Genomic DNA, 15,423 nt, shown 5'->3' with positions numbered 1-15,423 from the left:
CCACGGCTGTTGGTGAATCGATAGCTGTTAGATCTGGGGATGATGTTGCCTGGAAGGTTCTTTGAAAGTTATGAAGAGGCACAAATCATTATTAGCTCAGCTGTGGCCCAGCCGGGGCCTGTAGGGGCAGTAGATGATAAAATCTGGAGGAACACAACAGCTCGAGAAACGTCTGCTGAGGGAAGCCCTGAAGCAGGCTCATAACTTGAAGTATTGACAGTTCCCCTCCCCAGCAGATGCTGCTTGACCCACTTGAGTTCCACCAGCAGACCGTGTACACCTCTAGATTCGAGTCTCCTGTGCCTCTGTCTCTTTGACGAATTCCTTGCGCTATTCTCTGTGCTTCTGTGATAAAATCACTCTCGGAAAGCACCATATCCCTTAAACCACTCATTTGACCTGGGATCCATCTCAGAATACACTCGGCGGCCAGTTTATTAGGTACACCTGCCCATTAATGTAAATATCTAATCAGCCAATCACGTGGCAGCAACTCGATGCATAATAGCAGGCTGACACGGTCAAGAGGTTCAGTTGTTGTTCAGATCAAACATCAGAATGGGGAAGAAATGTGATCTGAGTGAATTTGACTGTGGAATGACTGTCGGTGCCAGATAAGGTGATTTAATTTATCAGAAAATGCTGAAACGGTCTCTAGAGTTTACACAGAATGGTGCAAAAGCATTTAAAAAATCCAGCAAGCGGGGTACCTATTAAAGTGGCCGCTGACTGTACAGGTATGTGTGCAGACATACATATGTGTGTCTTCATTTACATATACATGCGCACGTGAATATTAGCATGTTTGTACATTTTTATATATGTGTGCATATATGTATTCTGGTCTTGAATATCCCCAGTGTATGCATGTCCGTGTGTGTCTCTGTGTTTGTGTGCACGTGTGTGTGTCTTTCTCTCACTATGTTTGTGTGTGTCTGTGACAGTGAGTGTTTGAAAGCTGCAGGACGGACCACACAGGGTTAAATTAAACTACACTCACCAGTGGGAAACTCATTCCACACCAACTAGCGGGTATGTGCAGCTGTCCGGCCTCATCGGTTCCGCAGGCGGTGGGGGCAGTGGGGGAGCAGCTGTAACTTCAGCACCCGCTCCGTCGGACAGCTCCTTCATCGAAGCCGCTCATCGACCCCAGTGTGGACATTTGGCCAGAAAAACCGAGCTACGTAAAAATACCGTCCTCGGGCACAGAATGAAATATTTAATGAAATTATCCTCCAGTTTCGTCCTACGTTGCTGCAACATCCGCCGTAGGGGACCTCAGCGTGGGTTTACAGGCAAATGTTTCCATTCTTGTTAAAGTAGGGGGAAGTTCTGGCTGAATAATTCTTTCTGAAAAAGTAATGAAGACAGCCAATGGGGTCGGCGCTGGGCTAAAGGTGTTTCATTATTAAAGGCCTGTGGTGCATGAGTATATCAGATTCAAATACGGCAGTAATCTCCAGTTCCCTCTTTATCGGCTATTTAGGCTTTGGTTTGAGGGTCTTTGAAAAGCAGCGCGGTGCTCCCAGAATGCCACTGTCTTTCCTTTCAAGTTACTGAACGGCATGGCTTCACAGTCCAGAAACCAGCTGGGGACAGGTCCCCGATTGCTCGGAAGAGTGGTAATTGGCAAGCACAATAGATTCTGCAGATGCTGGAAATCCTGAGCAACACATACACTCAAAACGCTGGAGGAACTCAGCAGGTCAGTCAGCATCTATGGAAAGGAATAAAGAGTCGATGTTTCGGGCTGAGACCCTTCATCAGGACTGGGAAAGGTGCCAGAATAAGGAGGTGGGGAGGGGAAAGAAGACAAGCTGAAAAGTGATAGGTGAAGCCCGGTGGGTGAGGGAGAAGCTGGGAGGTGATAGGTGGAAAAAGTAAAGGGCTGGAGAAGAAAGAGTCTGTTAGGAGAGGACAATAGACTATGGGAGAAAGGAAAGGAGGGGAGAAGAAAGGAAGAGTTAAGTGTGAAGCCAGAGAGAGGAATAGAAGAGGGAAAGGGAGGGGAGTGGAGAAGTTACAAGAAATTGGAGAAATCAGTGTCCATGCCATTGGGTTGGAGACAACCCAGATGGAACATCGGGTGGTGTCTGGCAAGTTGGTTTAATATAGTCAGAACATAGAAGAGTACAGCACAGAACAGGCCCTTCGGCCCATAACACAGTGCTGACCATTTAAGAGCAATCTAACCTTTCCCTCCCAAATAACCCTCCATTTTTCTCTTTTCCACTAGATGGCATGACAATGTGGTGTGATTGCAGCACCAGGCGTAAGATCGGGGTTCCATTCCCACTGCTGTCTGTGAGGAGTTTGCACGCTCTCCCCATAATCACAGAACTTCCTCTGGGTGCTCCGGTTTCCTCCCACAGTCCAAAGACATACGGGTTAGTGTTAGTGACTTGTGGGCGTGCTACATTGGTGTCAGAAGCATGGTGACGCTTGTGGGCTGCCCCCACACGTCCTTGCTGATTTGATTTGATGCATTTCATTGAATGTTTCAATAAAAAAAAGGTAGTGGATACAGAGCATTGTCACAGGAAAGCAGCCTCCATCATCAGAGATCCCCACCACCTAGGCCATACTCCCTTCTCACTGCTGCCATCACGTAGAAGGTACAGGAGCCTCAGGACTCGCACCACCAGGTTCAGGAGCAGTCACTACCCCTCAACCATCAGGCTCTTGAACGAAAGGGGATAACGACACTCACTCGCTCATCCATTGTGATGTTCCCACAACCAATGATCTCACTTTAAGGATTCTTTATCTCATTATCTCCTGTTCTCGTTATTTATTGTTATTCATTTATATTTTCATTTGCACAGTTTGTTGTCTTCTGCACTCTGGTTGATCTTTCATTGATCCTGTTATAGTTACTGTTCTATAGATTTGCTGAGTATGCCCGCAGGAAAATGAATCTCAGGGTTGCATCTGGTGATATATATGTACTTTGATAATAAGATTTACTTTGAACTTTGATTTATATAACAAATAAAGTTAGTCTGTGTAAGAATCTTTAAAATGTCCCTAATATCTCTGCCACCCCTGGCAGTGTTGACTGAGGGACAATGAAAAACTTTGCCACTCGCGCAGGTCATTTCATCCCTACAGCACGATGAGGTAGAACAAGGTAAAGCAATAATAGAATGCAGAATAAAGTATGACAGTCACAGAGAGAGTGCAGTGCAGACAGACAATGAGGTACAAGAGCCACAGTGCTGTACAGTACTATGCGGAGATCTTAGGCACATATGTACAGCTAGGGTGCCAAGACTTTTGCACAGTACTGTAGTAATTTTATGTATTGCACTGTACTGCTGCCACAAAAAAAATCATGACACATGTGAACGATGCTAAACCTGATTCTGATATGGGTCTCCACTGTGGACTGAGAGTGGGAAAGGGGCAGGGAGAGAGGAGGGAGTGGGAAGCACCAGAGAGACATTCTGTAATGATCAATAAACTAATTGTTTGGAATCGAATGATTCCTTGTCGGGTGTCTCAGGGCTGGGTGTGTCTGTACCCGTACCATCCCAGCAATCTTTTCGTGACACCTGTTCCTCACCCCTCCTTGGAGCTCCACCCTCGCTATTCCCAACATCCTTTGCTCCTACCAAATTTACAAACTCGCTCTCTGCTCCACATTAACAAATACAGTGTTGTGCTAAACTCTGAGGCACCCTAGCAATAGAAATGTGCCTAAGATTTTTGCATAGTACTGTAGATTGTGAGGTCAAGAATCTATCTTGTTGTACTAGGGAACCAGCAAGGTAGGAAAGGTCCTTGGGCCTCCAGATTTTGTATCTTCTGCCCGATGCAGGGGTGGGGGGGGGGGTAGAAAGAATTCAATGAAGATCAATGAAGATGTTGACAAGGCAAATTCAAAGTTCGCCTTCATTTTGAGAGGACTGGAGCATTAAAGCAAGGATGTAATTCTAAGGCTTTAAAAGACATTGGTCAGACTGCACTTGGAGTATAGCGAACATTTCTGGATCCCTTAAGAAAAGATGTGCTGGCTTTGGAGAGGGTCCAGAGAAGGTTCATGGGAATGATTCTGGGAATGAAAAAGTTAACATAAGAGTTAACATTTGATGGCTCTGGTCCATACTCACTGAGGTTTAGAAGGATGAGTGGGGACATCTCATTGAAATCTATAAAGTATTGAAAGGCCTCAGCAGAGTGGACATGGAGGGGATGTATCCAATAGTGGTAGAGATGGTACCAGAGGACACAGCCCTTGTGATGATGACAGGAATTTCTTTAGCCGAGGGGTGGTGAATCTGTGGAATTCAATACCATAGATAGATGTGGAGGTCGGGTCACTGGGTATATTTAGGCAGAGATTGATAGGTTATTGATTAGTCATAGCATCAAAGGTTATGGGGAGAAGGCAGAGGAATGGGGTTGAGAGGGACAATAAATCAGCCATGACTGAGTGAACAGACTCAATGGGCTGGATGGCCAAACCCTGCTCCTGTGTCGTGTGGTCTAATTAGACAAGGGTTGAAACTGTAGGGAGAGGGAGGCAGGTGGGATCGACATGTGTGTTGGGACAGTGAGGAGGGAGAGTGTGATGGATGGTGTGGAGGGAGGGCGTGATGGGACAGTGAGGAGGAAGTGTGTGATGGGTCGGTGAGGAGGGATGGTGTGGAGGGAGGGTCTGATGGACAGTGTGGAGGGAGTGTGTGACGGACGGTGAGGAGGGAGTCTGTGATGGACAGTGTGGAGGGAGTCTGTGATGAGTCGGTGAGGAAGGAGTGTGTGATGGGATGGTAGGAGGGATGGTGAGGAGGGAGGGTGTGATAGACAGTGTAGAGGGAGTCTGTAATGGGTCAGTGAGGAGGGATGGTGTGACGGACGGTGTGGAGGGAATTTGTGACGGACGATGAGGAGGGAGTGTGTGATGGACAGTGAGGAGGGAGTGTGTGATGGATGGTGTGGAAAGAGTTTGTGATGGGTCGGTGAGGAGGGAGGATCTGATCGATAGTGTGGAGGAGTCTGTAATGGGACGGTAGGAGGGAGGGTCTGATCGATGGTGTGGAGGGAGTGTGTGATGGATGGTGTGGAGGGAGTTTGTGATAGGTCAGTGTGGAGGGACAGTGAAGAGGGAGGATCTGTTCGATGGTGTGGAAGGAGTTTGTGATGGGTTGGTGGAGGGTCTGATCGATGGTGTGGAGGGAGTGTCTGATCGATGGTGTGGAGGGAGTTTGTGATGGGTCGGTAGGAGGGAGGGTCTGGTCGATGGTGTGGAGGGAGTGTGTGATGGGTCGGTGAGGAGGGAGGGTCTGATCGACGGTGTGGAGGGAATGTGAGATCGATGGTGTGGAAGGAGTTTGTGATGGGTCGGTGAGGAGGGAGGGTCTGATCGATGGTGTGGAGGGAGTCTGTAATGGGACGGTAGGAGGGAGGGTCTGATCGATGGTGTGGAGGGAGTCTGTAATGGGATGGTAGGAGGGAGGGTCTGATCGATGGTGTGGAGGGAGTCTGTAATGGGACGGTAGGAGGGAGGGTCTGATCGATGGTGTGGAGGGAGTCTGTAATGGGACGGTAGGAGGGAGGGTCTGATCGATGGTGTGGAGGGAGTCTGTAATGGGACGGTAGGAGGGAGGGTCTGATCGATGGTGTGGAGGGAGTCTGTAATGGGACGGTAGGAGGGAGGGTCTGATCGATGGTGTGGAGGGAGTCTGTAATGGGACGGTGAGGAGGGAGGGTCTGATCGATGGTGTGGAGGGAGTCTGTGATGGGACGGTAGGAGGGAGGGTCTGATCGATGGTGTGGTGGGAGTGTGTGATGGGTCGGTGAGGAGGGAGGGTCTGATTGATGGTGTGGAGGGAGTCTGTAATGGGATGGTAGGAGGGAGGGTCTGATCGATGGTGTGGAGGGTGTCTGTTATGGGACGGTAGGAGGGAGGGTCTGGTCAATGGTGTGGAGGGAGTCTGTAATGGGACGGTAGGAGGGAGGGTCTGATCGATGGTGTGGAGGGAGTGTCTGATCGATGGTGTGGAGGGAGTTTGTGATGGGTCAGTAGGAGGGAGGGTCTGGTCGATGGTGTGGAGGGAGTGTGTGATGGGTCGGTGAGGAGGGAGGGTCTGATCGACGGTGTGGAGGGAATGTGAGATCGATGGTGTGGAAGGAGTTTGTGATGGGTCGGTGAGGAGGGAGGGTCTGATCGATGGTGTGGAGGGAGTCTGTAATGGGACGGTAGGAGGGAGGGTCTGATCGATGGTGTGGAGGGAGTCTGTAATGGGATGGTAGGAGGGAGGGTCTGATCGATGGTGTGGAGGGAGTCTGTAATGGGACGGTAGGAGGGAGGGTCTGATCGATGGTGTGGAGGGAGTCTGTAATGGGACGGTAGGAGGGAGGGTCTGATCGATGGTGTGGAGGGAGTCTGTAATGGGACGGTAGGAGGGAGGGTCTGATCGATGGTGTGGAGGGAGTCTGTAATGGGACGGTAGGAGGGAGGGTCTGATCGATGGTGTGGAGGGAGTCTGTAATGGGACGGTAGGAGGGAGGGTCTGATCGATGGTGTGGAGGGAGTCTGTAATGGGACGGTAGGAGGGAGGGTCTGATCGATGGTGTGGAGGGAGTCTGTAATGGGACGGTAGGAGGGAGGGTCTGATCGATGGTGTGGAGGGAGTCTGTAATGGGACGGTAGGAGGGAGGGTCTGATCGATGGTGTGGAGGGAGTCTGTAATGGGATGGTAGGAGGGAGGGTCTGATCGATGGTGTGGAGGGAGTCTGTAATGGGACAGTAGGAGGGAGGGTCTGATCGATGGTGTGGAGGGAGTCTGTAATGGGACGGTAGGAGGGAGGGTCTGATCGATGGTGTGGAGGGAGTCTGTAATGGGACGGTAGGAGGGAGGGTCTGATCGATGGTGTGGAGGGAGTCTGTAATGGGACGGTAGGAGGGAGGGTCTGATCGATGGTGTGGAGGGAGTCTGTAATGGGACGGTAGGAGGGAGGGTCTGATCGATGGTGTGGAGGGAGTCTGTAATGGGACAGTAGGAGGGAGGGTCTGATCGATGGTGTGGAGGGAGTCTGTAATGGGACGGTAGGAGGGAGGGTCTGATCGATGGTGTGGAGGGAGTCTGTAATGGGACGGTAGGAGGGAGGGTCTGATCGATGGTGTGGAGGGAGTCTGTAATGGGACGGTAGGAGGGAGGGTCTGATGGATGGTGATGTAAGGTCTCCGGTGCTGTTTACCAGCGTTCTGAGATCACAACCTGAGATCCTGTCCCGGTGAGACTCCATTTCGTTATTAATTCATGGTGCAGAGTGATTGACTTGTTAACGATGGCAGATGTGGCTGCCTCGACTGACAGCAATCGAGTGCCTCGCTGATTACCAGTTAGCTGTTGTGCCACAGTTAATTGGTGCTTCAGTCGTCTGCTGGTAAGCTCCTTCCTCGGCTGCCTGCTTCGTAACAACATGGAGCAGGATGTTTTAAAGAGGCAGGTACTGCGGAGACGAAGGGTCTCAGCCCGAAACATTGGCTGTTTATTCCCCTCCATAGACACTGCCTGACCTGCTGAGTTCCTGCAGCATTTTCTGTGTTTCCAGCCTCTGCGGAATCTCCTGTGTTTCATCTGCGATCCCACGCTCTGGGCAGATGATGTGATGGATTGTTCATTGAATCATCGGAGATTGCAGTGCAGCAACAATCCTTCTGGCCCATCGAGTCCATGCTGAACCATTTAAACTGCCTACTCCCATCGACCTGCACCAGTTCCTCAACCTTCCACACCCCTCCCATCCATGTACCTATCCAAACTTCTCTTAAACATTGAAATTGAACCTGCCTCCACCTCTTCTGCTGGCAGTTTGTACCACACTCTCACCACCCTCTGAGAAAAGATCTTCCCTTTTAACATTTCACCTTTCACCCTTAACCCACGACCTCTGGCTGCTGTCCCCCCCAACCTCAGAGGGAGAAGCCTGCCTGCATTTACCCTATCAATACCCCTCATAACTTTGTGTACCCCTAACAAACCTCTCAGCCTTCTTTGCTCCAACGTCCTTGTAAATTTTCTCTGTACTCCTTACAGGGTGACGGGGGTGGAGACTCGTCTCTACCAAAGGAGGGGTAAGGTGCTGCTTCCCTCCTCGAGCCTGCAGGTCACCTCGGGCAAGGGGTAGCACCTGCTTAGCCCCCGATCAGGGTCACGTGAACCCATGGGATCAGGCGGTGGATGGTCGTACGAGCGGCCGGTGCCGATCACAAGTCCTGATCATGTGACCACTGACGCCAGGCTGACAATCTCTGAAGAGTACTGATAATGGCTGGGGTCACCCCTCTTGTAAAGAAGCTGGCCAGAGGGAGGCAATGGCAAACCACTTCTGTAGAAGAACTTACCAAGGATAATCATGGTCAGGGAAGACCACGATCACCCACATCGTACCAGAGGACATAACGAATGAAGGAACACACTCTTTCAATCTGGTTGATATGTTTCTGGCAGGTGGGTTGAAGCTGAGCATGACTGTCACTGTGGAAGATGTTCCAATGGCTGGAGAACGCCAGGTCCCACACGGTGAACAGCCAGAGTCTGGACAGGCCCAGAGACTCCGAGGTGGGGGTCACTCCAGAGGACATGGCCTTACGATATCAAAACTGCCCCTCTCACAGTGTCACCTTCCCCCAATACTGCTGCTCAAATCCATATCAGCCCCGGATATTATCCACCTCCCACCCAACAAGTTGTCCTTTCTCAAAGGGTTCGCTCTGTTCTCGTGTGTGTGTGTGTTATTTGCACCTTCCCGATGTGTGGGTTGGGGGGAAGGAATCTGTGAGCTGATCCGTGGGTTTGGTGGTGAATGGTCTGGGTCAGCACAGTCTGAAAGGGCCGAATGACGTAACAGTCAAAGCATCCGTGAGCAGAGCTCTGGCTTTCCTTTGAGGGGGTGAGGGCGGAAAGGGAGCGAGGGAATGAGGGGCAGGGGGTGAGGAGGCAAGGGAGTGAGGGACTGGTGGGGGCGAATGGTGACGGGATGAGAGAGAGAGAGGGAGAGAAGAAGCGAGGTACAAATCAGTGAAATGTTCGAGGGAGAGGGAAACATTTCAGAGGGAGGCAGAGAGGGAGAGAGAGACTGAGGAAGAAGGAAAGTGAGAGGGGGAAAGGGATGGAGAGAGGAGGCAAGAGAGTGGAAAGGGAGGGAGAGAGAGAGAAAAAAGGGGAGAGGGGGCTGATAGAGATAGAGAGAGGAGGGAACAAGAGAGAGAGGGAGATACAGAGGAAGAGAGAGGGTGCGAGAGATGTACAGAGTGCGTAGAGAAAGAGGGAAAGATAGAGAGGGAAAGAAAGGGAGGGGGAGAGTGCAAGAGAGTAAGAGAGAGAAAGGGAGAGGGAGAGAGAGTGAGGGAGAGACAGTGAAAAGGGGAGAGAGAAAGAGGGAAAGAGAGAGGGAGGAAGAGAGAGAGATGGAGAGGGAGTGGGGAGAGAGGAAGTGAGGGAGAGAGAGAGGGAGGGAGGGAGGGAAAACGAGAGCTTTGACTGATGATTGCCCATTCCACAGACGACTCCCTGTACCTCCGCTGCCATCTGCTGTTCCCTTGAGGTACTTCACGGCCAGTTCCCCATTCCGTCCAAATGCATTGCATCACACAGGGAGACCCCTTTACTAAGTTAAGTGCCCATTGTATTACATAAAAGTTACTAGCATAGGGTGGTTGGTAGAAGGCAGGAGTGGGAATAAAAGATTGCATTTCTGATTGGCTGCCAGTGACCCATTGGTGTTCCGCAGGGGTTGGTGTTGGAACCGCTTCTTTTTATGCTGTATATCAATGACTAGGTGGCCTTGTTGCCAAGTTTGCAGATGATACAAGGGTTGGTGGAGGGGCAGGTAGTGTTGAGGAAACAGGTAGGCTGCAGAAGGACTTCGACAGATTAGGAGTATGGGTATGAGAGTGGTAAATGAAATACAATGTTGGAAAATGCATGGTCATGCACTTAGGTAGTAGAAATAAATATGCAGACTATTTTCTAAACAGGGAGAAAATCCAAAATAATGAAATGCAAAGGGACTTGGGAGTCCTTCTACAGATCACCCTGAAAGTTAACTTGCAGGTAGAGTCAGTGGTGAGGAAGGCAAATTAATTTCAAGAGGTTTAGATTACAAGAGCAGGGATGTGATGCTGAGGCTTTATAAGGCACTGGTGAGGCCTCACCTTGAGTATTGTGAACAGACGTGCTGGCATTGGCACCAGAGAAGGTTCACAAGGATGATTCTGGGAATGAAAGGGTTATCTTACAAGGAGTTTGTGATACCTCTGGGTCTATATTCGCCAGAATTTAGAAGGATGAGGGGGGGGATCTCATTGAAACCTTTCGAATGCTGAAAGGCCAAGACAGAGTAGATGTGAAAAGGATGTATTACATGGTGGGGGAGTCTAGGATGAAAGAGCACAGCCTCAGGATAGAGGGGCATCCATTTAAAACAGAGATGCAGAGGAATTTCTTTAGCCAGAGGGTGGTAAATTTGTGGAATTCATTACCACACGCAGCTGTGGAGACCAGGTTGTTGGGTGTATTTAAGGCAGAGCTTGATGGGTTCTTGATTGGACACGGGGAGAAGATCAGGGAGTGGGGCTGAGGAGAGCAGAGCAGAGATGGCTGAAGTTTCTGGGAATAGTTTACAAGGCTCAGGATAGAGATGTCTGACAGAGGAAGAAGTTCTCAAACGGCAGGGGTAGGCAACCCTGGCTGACAAGGGAAGTTAAGGACTGCATAAAAGCCAAGGAAAGGGCACATGAGGGAGCCAAAGCGAGTGGGAAGTTGGATGATTGGGAAGCTTTTAAAATCCATCAAAGGGCAACTAAAAAACCTACATGGGAAAGGATGAAACATGAGGGTAAACTAGCCAGTAATATAAATACAAAAGATTTGTGTTGTATAGAGAGTAAAAATGAGATGAAAGTTGGTATTGAACCAATGGAAAATGATGCTGGTGAGGTAGTAATGGGGGACAAAGAAATGGCAAATGAACTTAATGGGTACTTTGCATCTGTCTTCACTGTGAAAGACACTAGCAGTGTGCCTGAGGTCCGTGAGTGTCAGGGTGCAGGAGTGAGTGCCATTACTATCACAAAGGAAAAAGCCAGGTAAACTCAAAGGTCTTAAGGTGGATAAGTCACCTGGACCAGGTGGACAACATCCCAGAGTCCTGAGAGAGGTTGCTGAAGAGATAATAGATGCATTGGTCATGATCTTTCAAGAATCACATGGTTCTGGAGGACTGGAAAATGGCAAAAGTCACTTTGAGAAGGGTGAAAGCAGAAGAAAGGAAATTATAGACCAGTTGGCCTAACCTCAGTGATTGGGAAAGTGTTGGAGTCTATTATTTTAGGATAAGGTTCCGAGTACTTAGGGACTAATGATAGAATATGTCAAAATCAGCCTGGTTTCTGTAAAGGTAAATCTTACCTGACAGATCTGTTAGAGTTCTTCGAGCAAGTAACAAAGAAAAAAAGGGGAGGCAGTGGATGTCATTTGAATTGGATTTTCAGAAGGCATTTGATAAGGTGCCACACCTGAGGCTGCTTAACAAGATAAAATCCTCTGGCTTTACAGGAAAGATACCGGCATGGATAGAGGAATGTCTGACAGGCAGGAGGCAGTGAGTGGGAATAAAAGGGGCTTTTTCAGGTTGGCTGCCACTGGCTAGTGGTGTTCCTCATGGGTCAGTATTGGGGCTGCTACTTTTTACATTGTTTGTCAATGATTTAGATAATGGAATTGATGGCTTTATGGCAAAGTCTGTGTATGATACGAAGATGGTTGGAGGGGTAGGCAGTGCTGAGGAAGCAATGCGATTGCAGCAGGACTGAGATAAATTGGAAGAATGGGCAAAAACAGTGGCAGATGGAATACAGTGTTGGGAAATTTATGGTAATGCATTTCAGTAAAAGGAACTATGGTGCAGACTGTTTTCTAAATGGGGACAAAGTTCAAACAGCAGAGGTGCAGAGGGATTTAGGAGTCCTCGTGCAAGACTCCCAGAAGGTTAAGAACATAAGAAATAGGAGCAGGAGTAAGATCACGGCTGATCTGGCCATGGACACTTCTCCACCTACCTGCCTTTTTCCCTATAACCCTTAATTTCTCTACTATGCAAGAATCAATCCGACCTTGTCTTCAATATATTTACTGATGTAGCCTACACTGCTTCACTGGGCAGAAAATTCCACAGATTCACCACTCCCTGGGAAAAGCAGTTCTTCCTCATCTCCATCCTAAATCTACTCTCCCGAATCCTGAGGCTATGCCTCCTTGTTCTAGTCTCACTTACCAGTGGAAACAAATTTCCTGACCCTATCTTCTCTATCCCTTTCATAATTTTATATGTTTCTATAAGATCTCCACTCATTAACAGGATGAGTCTGTGGTAAAGAAGGCAAATGCAATGCTGGCATTTATTTCAAGGGGAATAGAATATAAAAACAAGGAGATAACGCTGAGACACTAGTCAGGGCGCACATGGAGTATTGTCGACAGTTTTCAGCAACTATTTACAGAAAAGCAGCGTTGTCATTGGAGAGAGTCCAGAGGAGGTTCACAAGGATGATGCTGGGAATGGAGGGGTTAACATACGAGGAGCGTTTGGCAGCTTGGGTCCTGGACTCACTGGCATTTAGAAGTATGTGGGGGGATCTCATTGAAACCTATCAAATGTTGAAAGGACTAGATAGGGTGGATGTGGAAAGGATGTTTCCTATAGTAGGGGTGTCTAGAACGAGAGGGCACAGCCTCAAAATTGAGGGGTAACCCTTTAGGACAGAGGTAAGAAGGAAATTTTTTAGCCTAAGGGTAGTAAACCTGTGGAATGCTCTGCCACAGACGGCAGCAGAGGCCAAGTCTGTGGGTATATTTAAAGCAGAATTTGATAGTTTCCTGATCGATCAGGGCATCAAAGGATACGGTGAGAAGGCAGGTGCCTGGGGTTGAGTGGGATACAGAATCATGGAATGGCGGAGCAGACTCGATGGACTGAATGGGATAATTCTGATCCAATGTCATATGGTCTTATGGTCTTGTCACACAGGGACACCCCGTCCGTTCACACAGGGACGCCCCGTCCGGTCACACAGGGACTCCCCGTCCCTTCACACAGGGACGCCCCGTCCGGTCACACAGGGACACCCCGTCCGGTCACACAGGGACTCCCCGTCCGGTCACACAGGGACTCCCCGTCCGGTCACACAGGGACACCCCGTCCGGTCACACAGGGACTCCCCGTCCGTTCACACAGGGACACCCCGTCCGTTCACACAGGGACACCCCGTCCGGTCACACAGGGACTCCCCGTCCGGTCACACAGGGACGCCCCGTCCCTTCACACAGGGACTCCCCATCCGGTCACACAGGGACACCCCGTCCGTTCACACAGGGACACCCCGTCCGTTCACACAGGGACTCCCCGTCCGGTCACACAGGGACGCCCCGTCCGGTCACACAGGGACGCCCCGTCCCTTCACACAAGGACACCCCGTCCCTTCACACAGGGACACCCCGTCCCTTCACACAGGGACACCCCGTCCGGTCACACAGGGACTCCCCATCCGGTCACACAGGGACACCCTGTCCGGTCACACAGGGACACCCCATTTCGTCACACAGGGACTCCCCGTCCGGTCACACAGGGACACCCCGTCCGGTCACACAGGGACTCCCCGTCCGGTCACACAGGGACTCCCCGTCCGGTCACACAGGGACACCCCGTCCGGTCACACAGGGACTCCCCGTCCGGTCACACAGGGACTCCCCGTCCGGTCACACAGGGACTCCCCGTCCGGTCACACAGGGACGCCCCGTCCGGTCACACAGGGACTCCCCGTCCGGTCACACAGGGACTCCCCGTCCGGTCACACAGGGACTCCCCGTCCGGTCACACAGAGACGCCCCGTCCGGTCACACAGGGACGCCCCGTCCGGTCACACAGGGACGCCCCGTCCGGTCACACAGGGCACCCTGTCCCATCACACAAGGAGACAGGTGTAACTGGTGCAAGGATGTTCTGGGATTGGATGTTTCCTGGACTGGATGTGCTGGGACTAGATGTTAGTGGGTCTGGATGTTCTGGGACTGGGTTCCCTGGAGCCATGTAGGCTGAGAGGTGACCGTACAGAGGTCGATAAACCATGAGGAACATCAATAGGGAGATGCCCTGAAGACCAATCTGGAGGTTAATTTAAAATCTCTGTAATTGATCTATTTTCCATTCGTGATTCCCGTCTCATCCCCCAAGGGAGCAGAATTTTCTTCTTTCTTGATATGATTGCATTTTCCCTTGTGAATGTTCAGTTGTTTTCCTTGTGAGCACTGCTGCTTTGCCGCAGGTAGGTTTCTCATGAGCACGTGGACTTTGCATCGGACAATAAACGACTTTCACTTTTGCGGAACACCCACCTTATCGACGTCCTTCACAAGTTTACAAAGCTCTCTCAGGTCACCTCTCTGTCTCCTTCATTTCAGCTCGACAGAAACGGGGTAAGGAAAATTCTGCTCCCAGGGGATGAGCGACAAGTTATTAAGAGAAATAGAGAAATGGCAGAGACTTTAAATTGTCAGCTGGTGGGGTGGTGTCGCAGCAACAACCTTGCACTCAACGTCAGTAAGTGCTGGTTGTGGGCGTCAGTAAGGGTGGGTCTCGGGAGTACGGTCCAGTCCTCACAGAGGGATCAGAAGAGGAGAGAGTGAGCAGCTTCAAGTTCCTGGGTGTCAAGATCTCTGAGGACCTAATCTTGTCCCAACACATTGATGCACTTATAAAGTAGGCAAGCCAGCATCTATACTTCTAAAGAGTTTGAAGAGATTTGGTACGACACCAAAGACTCTCACAAATTTCTACAGATGCATCGTGGAAAGCATTCTAACTGGTTCCATCACTGTCTGGGATGGGGGGTTGTGGTGGGGCTGCTGCTGCACAGGATCGAAATAACCTGCAGAGAGTTGTAAACTCAGTCAGCTCCATCTTGGGTCCTGGCCTCAGTGGTATCCAGGACAGCTTCAAGGAGCAATGATGCCTCAGAAAGTTGACGTCCATTATTAAGGACCCCTATCACCCAGGTCATGTCCTCTTCAGATTCAGATTTCTAAGAACATAAGATATTGGATATAGAGATCTTGGACTTATAAGACGTAGGAGCAGAAATAGGCCGTTTGGCCCATCGAGTCTGGTCCGCCATTTCATCATTTCCCTCTCGGCCCCAATCTTCTGCTTTCTCCCTGCATCTCTGCATTTCTTGACTGATCAAGAATCTTTCAACCTCTGCCTTAAATATACCCAACAGCTTCTCATTGTTACCATCAGGGAGGAGGTACAGGAGCCTGAAGACACACACTCAATGATTCAGGGACAGCTTCTTCCCCTCTGCCATCAGGGAGAAGGTACAGGAGCCTGAAGGAACACAATCAACGATTCAGGAAC

This window comes from Hypanus sabinus, chromosome 31 (genome assembly GCF_030144855.1).
Source record: "Hypanus sabinus isolate sHypSab1 chromosome 31, sHypSab1.hap1, whole genome shotgun sequence".
Classification (NCBI taxonomy): domain Eukaryota; kingdom Metazoa; phylum Chordata; class Chondrichthyes; order Myliobatiformes; family Dasyatidae; genus Hypanus; species Hypanus sabinus.
Note: the sequence above shows the minus strand (reverse complement) of the source record.